The sequence below is a fragment of the Heloderma suspectum genome, chromosome 1 (genome assembly GCF_057233095.1).
Source record: "Heloderma suspectum isolate Gila_16-S chromosome 1, 16-S_ref, whole genome shotgun sequence".
In the NCBI taxonomy this organism is placed as follows: Eukaryota; Metazoa; Chordata; class Lepidosauria; order Squamata; family Helodermatidae; genus Heloderma; species Heloderma suspectum.
The window spans coordinates 242,445,933-242,460,506 of NC_139458.1; positions in this window are offsets into that span (position 1 = coordinate 242,445,933).

Sequence of the window (14,574 nt, forward strand, 5' to 3'; positions counted from 1 at the left end):
TCTCCTGAACACAGTACTCCAGATGAGGCCTAACCAGTGCTGAGTAGAGGGGAACTAGTACTTGGAAAGGATAGATCTAACCATCTGTGAGGTAAGAAGAAGGAATTGGCTTAGGTTTACAGTTCACTACTTTTCAGAGGGACTTTTCTGTAAAAGATTATCGTGGTTATTCTGTTAAGCCAAGTTACTTTGAGTGGCATGTGCAGGGGTGGGAGTAAGGAGCTGCAATTCTGCCATTAAAAAGCAAATTGTATCCTTAGTATAAAATGTAAATTTGGCAAATTCAAAACTACATTTGTTGCAAATTCTGTTATAGTTGTGCAGATTATTTTGGGATTTTCTTGGTAAGAAGTCTGAAGAGTTGTGAATCATACAGATATGCAGCAAGACATGTCTTGTCCTTCCCCACTATGCCAGAACACTGCTGTGTTGTAGAGAATCCAGCCCATTTTCTCCTTACGTGGGATGCCCCGGCTGCCACTGTTCCCCCATCACTAAATTGTGGGTGCTTTAATTATAGGATTGCCAACTCCTGAGATACAATGTTCTGGCACGTGAGTGGGTCTTGGGGCGGAGACCAGCTGTTTCTGGCAGGCCCAAAGGCGGAGCTAGGAGTCTGGTAGCCCAGTTTGGGTCTACCTTAATCACAAACCTGTCAAAGGTAAGCCTCTGCCACCACCTACTGAGCTATGTAGAGTGGCAGGACTCTCTTAAATACACTTGACTGTGCGGATAAAGCCCAGCATGTGGGACGAGATATATTATCCTTGAATCTACCAAGAATAGAACACATCATCAAGTAGCTGAACCAAATATGGGGGGGGATTGATGATGTCATCAAACTAAGGTAGCATTTTAAGCTCCAACATACCACAATAAACAACTTAAGTTAAACAACTTAAACAAACACATGCAAAACAGCTACTGAATTAAAATAGGGAGACAGAAGGGGACTTGGCGTGACACAGAGCAATCCGCAGAACAAAGATGGTCAGTTTACCACCTTTTTTGAAGCCAAAAACGAAGCTTCAAAGCAAGGCCTTGGGGAAGATGACAAGGAGTTGTTAAATGGCGGGAAGGGTCCAAAGGCCCCAAGAGAAACAAATGACCTGATGGCTGAGTTCGTTAACCAACTAAAGCAAATGAGCAGGAATGGGCTCAGGCTATCCAGCTGTTAAAGGACCGAAAAATTGGAGAAAAATTGTCAGCCTTTTCAAACAGCCAATGAAGCCCTAATTCTTGGCTTAAAACATCAAAACACTTTGGCAAGACTGATCCAGTGTAATGCAGATCTCCAGGACTGGGTGTAGTCCTCAGAGACCAAGAGTTGGAGGCCAAACCTTCATATTAGAGGGCTCAAGGAGAATTTGGAGGAGGGAACCAATAGTGAGTTCTTAACTAAAAGGTTTGTGCAATTGTTCCCTGAACTGGACCTAGTTAATTCAGAAATTGATCAGGTACACACGGCCCTCTATGCAACACACACACACACACACACACACACACACCTGAGCAAAGCCACAGGACATAATAGCATGTCTCGGGAGAGACTCACCAAAAATGGCCATCCTGGAGGCTGCAAGGTAGCAGGAGAAGCTGAAATATGAAGGGGCTCAAATACAATTTTTTCAGGACTTGAGTCCTAAAACTTTACAAAAAAGAAGGGTGTTTCACCCCTATACAGAGCAACTTTGCCAAGTTGGGATTGGATATAGATGGGGACATCCAGTCAAGTTAATTGTGTACAAGGTAAATGGAACATATGCAGCAGCAACTGTATATGGCTTGCTGGCCGGCTGGCTGAGGTGGACCGGAAGAGCTAGTACCTGTAGGAGAAGGAGGAGAAGCCACGATCCAGGGAACAGCCAGTGCCTGCTGCTATTGCTTGCTTGCTTGCTTGCTTGCTGCCACCACCACCACCATTATTATCAGCACTGCTCTCTTCTGTGGACAGAGCTACTGTGGACTTCTCCCTGGCAGACAACCATTCCCTGCAGGACCAGGCCCTCAGGTACTGAACCAGCTGTTGCAGACAACCTCCACCTGTCCCTTCTTGGCAAGAAACATATAAGTTGGCTGGCTGAGGTGGCAAGCCTGCCACTGAAGGGGGCATGGCCCTTTGGGTTACTCCTTCAGGGAGTGAGGAGGGCACCATCTCCTTCTCAAGCATCTCTCTCTCTCTCTCTCTCTCTCTCTCTCTCTCTCTCTATATATATATATATATATATATATATGTATATGTCTATATATGTGTGTGTGTATATTCGTATACACACACACACACACGCTCATGCTCATGCGTGAATGTTTTGGGCGCGTGAGCTATGCCAGAGTGAGAGCGTGGGATAGCTGGGGAGGCTGAGTTCCAACCATCCCTTAGGTGAGAGCTGAGTGGTTGGGGCAATTGGCTAGAGAGGCTAGCCATCGCCTGGATGACAGCATTATGGGAGTGTAGAAATGTGGAGTGCTTGAGAGGAGACTTGGAGTAGGACTATTTTAATTTTTAGGTTGTTACAGGTTTTACTGGCTTGGTTTGTTTGTCTGGCTGTACTGGCCTTTTGTTGATAGTTTTATATTCTTTTAAAGTTGTATATGTGCTCAGGTGAATCTCAGGGGTGAAGGGACGAACAGGGTGCCCCTTTTGGAGTAATCTTGGGCAGAGGGAGGTATGGCGTTGGGGGTTGGACATGCCAGGTAAGGGAAAGGTGGGACAGTTATTTGAAACCTATCCCATCTTTTAGTCCTTCTCCCATACCTCAAAATCTAGGTTGCCCTATCAGCCCACCCTATGATCTGTTGGTGCTGCTTTTGAATGCCAGGTCAGTCCATAATAAAACAATTGCAATCCATGACTTGATTGTGGGTAAAGAGGCTGACCTGGTGTGCATTACTGAGACCTGGGTGGATGAGCTGGGCAGGGTGGATCTGTCTCAGCTTTTTCCACCTGGGTACTCAGTGCAGCACCAACCTAGATTGAAGGGCTGGGGGGGCGGCGGGGAGTTGCTGTCATCCATAAGGATTCCATCCCCCTCACAAGGAAACCCATCCATCCTAGCACCAGTTTTGAGGGTCTGTGACTTGTGTTGGGCCAAAGGGACAGAACAGGTATGCTGCCGGTGTACTGCCCACCCCTTTGCCCAGCAGTCTCCCTGCCTGAGCTGGCTGAGGTGGTCTTGGAAGTGGTGCTGTAGAACCCTAGGACAGTGGTTCTGGGGGACTTCAACATTCACGCCGAGGCTATCCTGACAGGGCCTGCTTGCCTTGGGACTTCATGGCAACCATGACAACCATGGGGCTGACTCAGCACATCACTGGCCCGACACATGTGGCAGGACATACACTGGACCTGGTTTTTGCTGTTGGGAGGATGAGGAATGATCTGGTTTCGGAGAGGTGGTGGTTCAGCAATGACCTGTTGTCATGGTCAGATCATTTCCTTGTGAAGTTTGGTTTGGCGGTAGCAGATCCTCCCTGCAGGGATGGGAGACCGATTAAGATGGTCCACCCCCAGAGACTTATGGAATCCAATGGATTCCTGGATGCTCTGGGGGATTTTCCAGCTGATAGGGCTGGCAATTCAGTTGAGGCCTTGGTCTCACCATGGAATGGTGAGATGGGAAGGGCCATCAATACAATCACTCCCAAGAGCTCACTTCGGTGCTGTGGAGCCCATAACTCATCTTGGTTTACAGAAGATCTATGGGCAATGAAACAGGCCAGACGATGGCTAGAGTGCAGGTGTCGCAGGTCTTGGAGTGAGTATGATTGAAGCCAAGAGTCTTCGTTGTGCCTATTATGCAGCAGTGAGGATGGCAAAAAAAATCTTATTACAGCTCTATCACCTCATCTTGAAATGTCGCCCAGCAGAATTGTTCCAAGTGGTGAAGAGCCTGTTGGGATCTTGCTTGGGCTCAGAGAAATTGGGATTGGAACCCTCGGTCATTTGCTGTAATAAATTTGCTAAGCACTTTGATCACTCATATTTGCTCAGAACTTGATGCCACAGTTATCGCAGAGTCTGGGGCAGTGTCCATCGTTCCATCTGGTTGTGTTTCCTGGGATCAGTTTCTGTTGTTGCAGCCTGATGATGTGGCCAAGATGCTTGAATCAGTCCAGCCCACCACATGTAAGCTTGACCTTTGCCCATCTTGGCTAATATGATCTAGCAGGGATGGATTGGCTGGGTGGGTCCAGGGGGTGGTAAATGCTTCCCTCTGTCAGGGGGTGGTGCCTGCCGCCTTGAAAGAGGCAGTAGTGCACCCTGTCCTGAAGAGGACCTCCCAGGACCCAGAGGTGTGTGAGAACTATCGCCCCATTGCCAATATCCCCTTTTGGGGCAAGGTGATTGAGCATGTGGTGGCTGGGCAGCTTCAGACGTTCTTGGAGGAAACTGATTATCTGGACTCATTTCAATCTGGTTTCATGTCAGGGTATGGCACTGAAACAGCCTTGGCTGTTCTGACTGACAACCTACTCCGGGTGAAAGGTAGGGGGAAAGCTATCCTGTTGATCTTCCTGGATCTCTCAGCAGCTTTTGACACTATTGATTATGGTGTCTTACTGGATCGGCTCTGCAGGATGGGAGTCAGGGGCACTGTGCTACAGTGGTTCCACTCCTACCTGCAGGGCCGATTCCAGAGAGTGGTGTTGGGGGATTCCTGTTCTACCCCATGGCTATTAAGTTCTATTCTTGCTGTTCAATCCATGCTGTTCAACATCTATATGAAGCCGTTGGGTGAGGTCATTAGGAGTTTTGGGGTGGGGTGTCACCAGTACGCTGATGATACTCCGCTCTATTTCTCCTTGTCGTCCGAGTCAGCTGATGCAGTGAAGGTGCTGGACCAGTGCTTGGAGGCTATAATGGGCTGGATGAGGGCCAATAAACTGAAGCTAAATCCTGACAAGATGGAAGCTCTGTGGATTGGTGGTTCCCGAGTCCAGGAATTGGGTAAGCGACCTGTCCTGGACGGGGTTGCACTCCCCCTGAAGGAGCAGGTGCATAGCTTGGGAGTACTCCTAGACCCATCCCTGTCATTGGAGCTCTAGGTGGGTTCCGTGGCCCGGAGTACTTGGGGCCAGCTTCGGTTGATCTAACCGATTCGGTTGAGCTATGGACTTTCCTGGACAGGGATAACTTAGTCACAGTAGTACACGCACTGGTAACTTCCTGATTAGACTGCAATGCACTTTATGTGGGGCTGCCCTTGAAGACGACTTGGAAGTTTCAGCTAGTGCAAAATGCAGCAGCTAGACTGCTGACTGGAACTTCTTATAAAAATCACATAACGCTAGATTTAAAGAGATTGCACTGGCTGCCAATACACATCCGGTTGGATTTCAAGGTTTTGGTGATGACATTTAGAGACCTAAACGGCTTGGGGCCTTGATATTTGAGGAAGCGCCTCACTCTATATATGCCTGCTCCAGGACTGAGTTCTGTTGTTGGGGTCCTCCTCTGCATCCCACCAGTGCAAGCCATACACTATGGTGGGACGTGGGAGAGGGCCTTCTCTGCTGTGGCACCCCATTTGTGGAATGCCCTCCCCTTGGAGGCCCAATTGGCATAGACATTGTCTCGTTTCAGCACCAAGTAAGAACATGGCTTTTTACCAAAGCCTTTGAGGGCTAAATGTATTCCCTAGCACATTGCTTTAACTGTTTTATTGTTTTAGATTTTAACTGGTATTAGCTTGTTTAATAGTTTAATATGTTTTTAGGTCTTTTATTTATTGTTTTATACTGTTTAAATTGATTTTATTTGTATGCCGCTTTGAGATCTTAATGATATACGGTGGGATACAAATGTTTTAAATGAACTCTAAAGGAAGCAGACTATCTTCTAAAGGCCCTAAACCTAACCCCTGCAGAGAATTCACCTGGAGAACAGGATGACGCAGATGAAATAGCAACAGATCCAGACTCACTGGATGCAGAATGTGAAGGATCAAGGGGGAAAAAAGAGGAAACACAGACAACCAAATGCACCTGCGCAAGAAGATTAAATTACTAAAAGGCAGAGACTGGACCAACAGTGGCATGAGAGGAACAGAGTGCCACTGCCGTTACAGGTGGCACATGCATGAAACCCGATGGGTGACAGCTTCCCCCCCCCCAGAGTATTCCGTTATAACATTATGGCTTTGTTTTATTTTCTATGAGTTGGTTACCCATGAACACAGTTTGTGGAGAAAAATCAAATCTAACAAAAGGTTTCACTTAACTAACTGCATTTATTGAAACATTCAAAGTGTGACATCTTTTAACTTTACAAAACCTCCTTAAATTCAGTGTTCTTGGTGTAAGCTCCAGGGCGGCCACTGCAACGTCCTTCTTGTGGTCCATCGACAACTTGAATCTTGAGGTTTGCCAATGAGCGCACACAGCTCAGCAAACCTGCGTGTACTTTGGCCTGCACCTGTGTTTATAAAGGTGCACAGAGACTTTTAAATATTATTTTGTTAAATTTGACAGCTAGAGACTTCCTTTCTGAGCAATAACTAAACTTTGACTGGGTTATTTATAATTGTAGGTGTCTCTTAATCCCTTTATGATTTGTTTATAGGCCATATGTTACTGGCATATCATTGTACTTTAGCCTGCACCTCTGTTTATAAAGGTGTACAAAGACTTTTTTGTGTTCATATTTCATTTTGCTCCAATTTGCAATTAATTATGTTTAATTATACTTGACTTTTTTGATATTAAAAATAAAACTTTATAGTACATTGGTATAGAAGATAGCCTAATTCTTTTTCTTTTTTTTTTAAACATCTTTATGGACATAAATAAACTCCCAACTTTGAACTGTGAAAACAGTGATTTGTGGAATCTGTGTGTCAAAAGGTTTCCAGTGCAGTGTGTTTCATGAGAATCAGTCAATGGGAAGGCAGTCAAAAAGAGATGACCAACTAACTCCCAACTTTGAATTATATATATAAGATAAAAGTGTTTGTTAACCTACAAATATATGCACAGTGGAGGGAGAAGCGGTGATCCCATTGAAATTGTGCTCCCCCTCACATTGATTACCCCCTATGGTAGTCATGGAAACTCTAACCTTGACACAGGAACCCTTGGAGGCATGTTCCCAGACAATCGGAAAGGGGAATAATGTTTTAGTTGAGATATCTACTGCTATCGCGTCTGCAGAGTGCTGTCCCAGGAGGCTGTTCCAAGTGGTCCAGAGCCTGGTCGGTCCAGTTGCTCTGGAACCGCTGGAGCATTCTAAGGCCTCCTGTGAGGCCTTGACAAGGCACTTTGCAGATAAAATTGACCGGATTAGGAGTGTTATTCTGTGTGCTGTGGATACAGTTAGTGAGCAGGAGGTGGTCTGTGGCACACTGGTTTTGTGGGATCGGTTCCAGCTTCTTCCTTCTGATGAAGTGGACAAGGTGCTTTCATCTGTAAGGCCGGCCACCTGCTTACTTGATCCTTGCCGATCTTGGCTCATTATGAGCTACAGAGAGAGGCTGGGTGAGGGGATCCAGGCGGTGGTGAACGCCTCCCTTGAGGAGGGAGTGATGCCATCAGCCCTCAAGGAGGCAGTGATAAGACCACTTTTAAAAAAGCCCACCATGGATCCCCAAGTTCTGAACAACTTTCGCCCAGTCTCGAATCTGCCTTTTTTGGGCAAGGTGATTGAGTGGGTGGTGGCGGTGCAGTTGAAGGCACACTTGGAAGAAGCCTGTTATCTAGATCCATTTCAGTCGGGCTTCAGGCCTGGGCCTGGGACAGAAACGGCCTTGGTCGCCTTGGTGGATGATATGAGGAGGGCTCTGGATAGGGGCGAATGCTCCTTCCTTGTTCTCCTTGACGTCTCAGCAGCTTTTGATACTGTTGACCACGGTATCCTCCTGGACCGCCTGGAGGGGTTGGGCATTGGAGACACCGTATCACGGTACCAGAGGGTAGCACTGGGAGAAGAGGTTTCACACCTGTGGCCGCTCACTTGTGGGGTGCCACAGGGTTCCATCCTTTCCCCAATGCTATTTAACATCTATGTGAAGCCACTGGGGGCTATCATCAGGAGGTTTGGGATGCGGTGTCATCAGTATGCGGATGACATGCAGCTCTACCTCTTGTTCAAATCTTCATCAGGCCGTAGAATCCCTGTCCAAATGTCTGGAGACGGTGAGTGGCTGGATGGGGAGGAACAAGCTGAAGCTGAACCCTGACAAGACCGAGGTACTTTTGGTGGGAGACAAGAGGAGGTTGGGGGATGCTGAGCTGGTGCTGAATGGGGTACAGTTACCCTTGAAAGACCAGGTCTGTAGCTTGGGGGTCATCTTAGACTCCCAGCTGTCCATGGAGGCTCAGGTGTCAGCTGTGAGCCGGACAGCGCTGTATCAACTCCATCTGATACGGTGGCTGCGCCCCTATCTTCCTGATCATCTGCTCCTATTGGTAGTATATGCCCTGGTCTCCTCTTGTTTAGACTACTGTAATGCGCTCTACGTGGGGTTACCCTTGAAGACGGTTCAGAAGATGCAGCTGGTACAGAACGCGGCGGCTCGCCTGATTAAAGGCAGTCGCCGGCGAGATCGCATCACTCCAGTGCTGAAGGAGTTGCACTGGTTACCAGTTGTTTTCCGGGCCAAATTTAAGGTGTTGGTTTTGACCTTAAAAACCCTATATGGTTCCGGTCCAGCCTATCTCAAGGAGTGCCTCTAGCAACACCAGATAGACCGCTCAACAAGATCAGCCTCCGATGGCCTTCTCTCTGTCCCATCAGCCAGGACAGCTAGGCTGGTGAGGACGAGGGAGAGGGCCTTCTCTGTGGTGGCCCCCACCCTGTGGAACTCCGCCATGCTCCCTCTTTAATGAGCTTCCGCCATGCATTAAAAATGTGGTTTTTCAGGCAGGCATTTGGGGGTGGGCTAGGGTATTTTAGAAATGTGATGTTTTTGATGTTGAATTTTATTGTGTGAACTGTTTTATTGTTATACATCACCCAGAGTGGCTGGGTGACCAGCCAGATGGGCAATTAATAAATTAAATAAATAAATAAATATTGTTATGGTTTGTTCAAGGTGTGATATGTGTGGAATACATACTGAGGCTATATAGGAATAAGAAAATCCTAAGCAAAAAGGCTGTGTCTATACACTGTATGCGCCTGTAGGTAAGTGCGTATGAGGGGGAGGGCATATGGAAGTATATGCATATTTTGGCAATCAATCAGATACTTAAATGGCAGAACTGAAAGTAGTGTCATTTAATGTAAAAGCTATGGGTTCGCAACAAAAACACCAGAAGGTCCAGAGTGTTCTTAAAGAAAACCCCAGACATAATAATAATGCAGGAAACCCTCCCACCCCAAATTTAAAAAGCAAGGTGCTCAATCATCCTTCCACCTGTCTGATGGCTACCTCAAAAAAAGGCAAAAACTAATTATGCGGTTTATTCAAAAAAATAAAACCTAGACTTACATATAACACACTATTTCACCAAAATAAAGCAGGGGGTATTGGGATACCTAATATAGAAATGTATTGTGCAGTTTACCAAATTAGTCAGCTGCTGCAAATTATAAATCAAAAGGGGCAAAAAAAAAAAATCTGGATTCACATGGCTTGATATGTAGAACAGTTAAATTTAAAAAAACCTCAAAGGAATAGAAAATCCATTCCAGAAGTGTACATTACTAGTATGGCATAAATGGAAAGATAAACTCATGCCTGACCCCACTCCCATTATCCCCATTCTGTTACACCAATTGTTTTACAACAAACATACACTTCAACAATTCCAATTATGGGACTCGAAGAGTTCATATAGGATAACAGATCCATACATGGGATTAACCCACAAAACAGGCACACAAATTACAACTCAACTACAAGAAGTAAAATTCAATTGGATGCAAATACATCAAATTCTTGATTTTTCTAATAGTCTAACCATAAAGGCACAAACAGTATGCCCGCTAACAGAATTTAAGACATCAGGAAAACACAGAAATCAGAAGAATAACCTCAATCCTATATGGGCTTATCTCTAGAGATGTCAGAGAATTCTGCAACGGATCTCGGTGAGGTCGAATGCCAGTACATTCGGCCCCCCAAAATCCGTGGTGTGTGAAATGGGACACCTACCTGCTGCCGTTCACACTGCTTAGCAAATGGTGGCCACGGCTGCGGCCACCATTCACTTCTTCATTATAGCTGTGATAGGCTACGTAAATACTTATGTAGCCTATCCAGCTAATGCAGGGACGCCATTTGCGTCCCTGCGGAAGCCGTGATAGGCTGCGGAAGTATTTATGTAGCCTATCACGGCAAAAAAAAGGGAACGCAAATGGCGGCGGCTACGGTGGCTGCCATTTGTGTTCCTTTTTTTTTTGGCCGTGATAGGCTACGTAAATATTTACATAGCCTATTACGGCAAAAAGAGAGGGGCACAAATGGCGTAGTGGCCGCCATTTGCGCCCATCTCTTTTGCCGTAATAGGCTACGTAAATATTTACATAGCCTATCACGGCCAAAAAAAAAAGGGAAAGCAAATGGCAGCCGCCATAGCCACTGCCATTTGCGTTCGCTGTTTGTTTGGTTTTTTCCCGTGATAGGCTATGTAAATATTTACATAGCCTATCATGGCAAAATACAGGGACGCAAATGGCGGCGGCTACAGCAGCCGCCATTTGCGTCCCTGTGCAGGCTGCCCAGCGGCCGGATGTCTGGCTGTGGGCGGCCCCGGCTAGTGGCCCCGCAGAATTGCCACAGAGTGGAGCCGGCCGGAGAGATTTCGGGGGGAGGGACGGAGCACCTCCCCCCGACCGCAAATGTCACCCTTCGGAAAGGTAAGTGACTTTTGTACATCCCTACTTATCTCTGATTTGCAATTTGGAAATATAGGAGGGATCAAGCAAATATGGGGAAAGGATCTGGGAATGTAAATTAAGCAAACAAAAGGGGTAAAATTATGGAGACAGGGTCCAATGAAATCTATTTCCACAAAAAGAAAACACAATTTAAATTGTATAAGGGTGGTATTTAACACCACAAAAAAGCCAGATGTACAAATTAACCACCCCTAAGTATTGGTGGAACTGTAATATGACTGGTACATTTTTCATATGTAGTGGTCATGTGTCATAATTAGGGCTGTGCACGGACACACACTTTGATTCAGACCAGTTTGACCCAGTCCACTTTGCTTTGGATTTGGATCCAAAGAGAGATTCGGATATCCAAATTATTCGTATTTGATGTTTTCCCATTGACTTGCACTGGAAAACAGAAACGGCATAACTTTTCAGTTTTCATGATAAATACATGAAATTTAGACACCTGTCAGACCCCATGGAGGTGATCCCACCTGTCAAATTTCAGACAGTTTTTGTGCTAAGTACAGGTAAAATTTGATTTTTTCAACAAAAATTCTCAACGCAAAGAGCTATAACTTTTCACATTTCCATGGAAGTGCATGAAATTTGGGGATCTGTCAGCCCCCATGGAGGTGGTCCCACATGCCAAGTTTCAGACAGTTTGGCCCAGTAGTTTTTGTGCTAGGCACATGTAAAATGTGCTGTATTCAGAAACTCAAACCAAAGGTAATAAACGAAAGGGATCGGAGAAGTTAGGTGTTTAAGAGGTGATTAGGAGGAGGTCACTATCCCTAATCTCTGGTGTAGGTAGTGCAAAATAAAAATAATATAACGCCTCTCCCCTAGTACTACAGCGTCACAGTGGGTGACCTCAGGCTGTCTTTGGCTGACTAGGAAAGCAGGCTGGCAGACAGGCTGGCAGAGGAGGTAGAGAAGCAGCTACGGGCAAGGACACTGGCACATTGCTGGCACAGAGCAAGAGAGACACCTGTAGGTGCAGCAGTGTGGAAATATGCCATAGGCCCGTGGCGTCAAAGTCACCAAGCGCAGCTATTCCACCCAGGCGCACAGTGGGTGGGCAGGCAGGCAGGCAGGCAGGCAGAGGCAGGCAGAAAGTGAGAGACACCCAAGGGTGCAGCAGGATGCAAATATGTCCTAGCTGTCCAGACTGAAGTGAGGCTGGAATCAAGCAGCCTGCCCAGAGGGCAGATTCAATTCATTAACAAATGCCAGACAGTGGGTCCTCCTGAGTTGGACTGGTCTGACTGGACCAAAGAGCGAGAGCAAATTAAAAGCAGATACAGAAAGAAAACTCTCTAAATGCAAAAGGATATGGAGAAGGGAGTAACAATATGCCCTGCCTCACTCATCAGGACTTGAAACTGGAGAATGTGCATCACTCTCATGTTGAGGACATCAGACACCTCAGACATAACGTCCCTCTTCCTGGAAACAGAAATCCACCCATGCCAGGCAGGCACATTGATTTCAAAAGAATGACAGTTGTCTTGACAGACTGAGGCAGGAGGCTGGTAGAGGAAGACAGAGGCAGGCAGAAGCTGGCGGAGGGATGCCTGTGGGTGCAGCAGGGTGCAAATGTGCAATAGGTCATGGTGTCGAAGCCACCAAGCCCAGTTATTTCACCCAGGCATGGGGCATGTGGTGGGTGGGTGGGCAGGCAGATGGTGGCGGAGTCAGGCCGAGGCAGGCCGAGGCTGGTGGAGAGAGAGACACCTGTGGGTGCAGCAGGGTGCAAACAAGCCTGCTAAGGGCGCTTATTCATTGAAATGCAGAAGGCCCTGAGTTCTCAGTAGAACTGGGCTGGAAACAAACAAAACAAGCCCGCCAAGAGGGCATATTCACTGAAATATGGAAGGCCCTGAGTTCTGAGTTGAACTGGGCTGGAGACAAACAAAAAAATATGGAAGGCCCTGAGTTCTGAGTTGAACTGGGCTGGAGACAAACAAAACAAGCCCACCAAGAGAGCATATTTATTGAAATACAGAAAGTTCTGAGTTGAACTGAGCCAGAAACAAACAAAACAAGCCTGCTAAGGGCGCTTATTCATTGAAATACAGAAGACCCTGAGTTCTGTGTTGAACTGGGCTGGAAACAAAAGAAACAAGCCCACTAAAATGATTAAATAAAATAATAATAGTAATAGTAATAATGAAATATAATGCCCTGCCTGACTCAAATAAAGACAAAAAGCCAGCCAAAATAAACAGAAACAACAGGGTGAGTGGGCGTGCCGCTCACTCGTCCGAGGGCTTGGTGGTGGGGTATCTCAACAGGGGTAGGTTGACTTTGAGGAAGACCAGCTGTTCCACTAAGTGAGCTTCCCAGCAGGAGCAGTGGGGTGTCACCACATCACCCACCATGGAGAACACCCTGTCGCTTGGGACTCTGGTTGGTAGGCAGCTGAACCTTTCCCTCACCCCCAAGCCAAGTCCAGCCAAACCTGGCTGTGGGATGACCAGTAGGCCATCGGGTCCATGGACCAGTTCTCCATAGGCTCTACCAGGTAACACTGCACCACTTCCCACACATCTGGCAGGAAGCGCCTGCCTGTGATGGGATCCTTGGTCTCCAGAAACCTACCCATCTGCTTCTGCAGGTGCCTGGCCACAGGGATTACCTGGTTGTGGAGGGCAGTGCTGGTGCTCAGGGTCTCGGTAGGGATGGCGGAGAATTTCTCCACGAATCTTTGGGAGGCCGAGCGCCGAGGCATTCGCCCCCCCTGGCCCCCCGCCCCCCCCAGGATGGGACTTACCGTGGCCGAATGTCCCTCCCGGCGGCGGGTCCCGGCGGCGTTTTGGCAGCGTTTTGGCGGGGGCGGGGGCCGGTCTCCCGACTGGCTGCCGCCGCCGCCATTACAAAATAAAAAAGTAAAAAAACCCCAAACACACACACACCCGTGATAGGCTACATGACGATTTACGTAGCCTATCATGGCTAGATTTCCAAAGTCAGCCGTGATAGGCTACGTAAATCGTCACATAGCCTATCACGGGTGACTTTGGGGGGGGGGAAAGCACGTACGCAAATGGCGGCCCCCATGGGCGCCGCCATTTGCGTTCCTTATTTGGACAGGGGTAGTCTACGTAAAGATTTACATAGACTACGGCGAAAATAAGGGCAACGCAAATAGCGTTCCCTTATTTTCGCCGTAGTCTACGTAAATCTTTACATAGACGTGCCAAAATAAGGAACGCAAATGGCGGCGCCCATGGGCCGCCGCCATTTGCGTACGCGCTTTTTTTTTCCTCCAAAGTCACCCGTGATAGGCTACGTGACAATTAACGTAGCCTATCACGGCTGACTTTGGAAATCTAGCCGTGATAGGCTACATTAATCGTTACGTAGCCTATCACCGGGTTTTTTGTTTTTGTTTTTCACTTTTTCTTTCGCAGCCGGGGAGACAGGGCGCTTCTCCCCGGCCTGAATTTCGGCCAGGCGAGGCGGGGCGCCTCCCCCCCGGCCTGAATTTCGGCCAGGCGAGGCGGGGCGCCTCCCCCCCTCACCTGAACTTCGGGGGGAGAAGTGAAGCGCCTTCCCCCCACCGCGAAGCAAGCTGCGGGACAAGGTAAGTCCCTTTTGTACATCCCTAGGTCTCGATGGCATCAAGGAATGGCTTGAGGACCACCACAAGCTGGGACATAGCATCCCACTGCTGCCTTCCCAGGGGTGCCTGGATGCTAACGTCCTTGACCCTTGACACTTCATGGACAGCACATTGTTGCTCCACC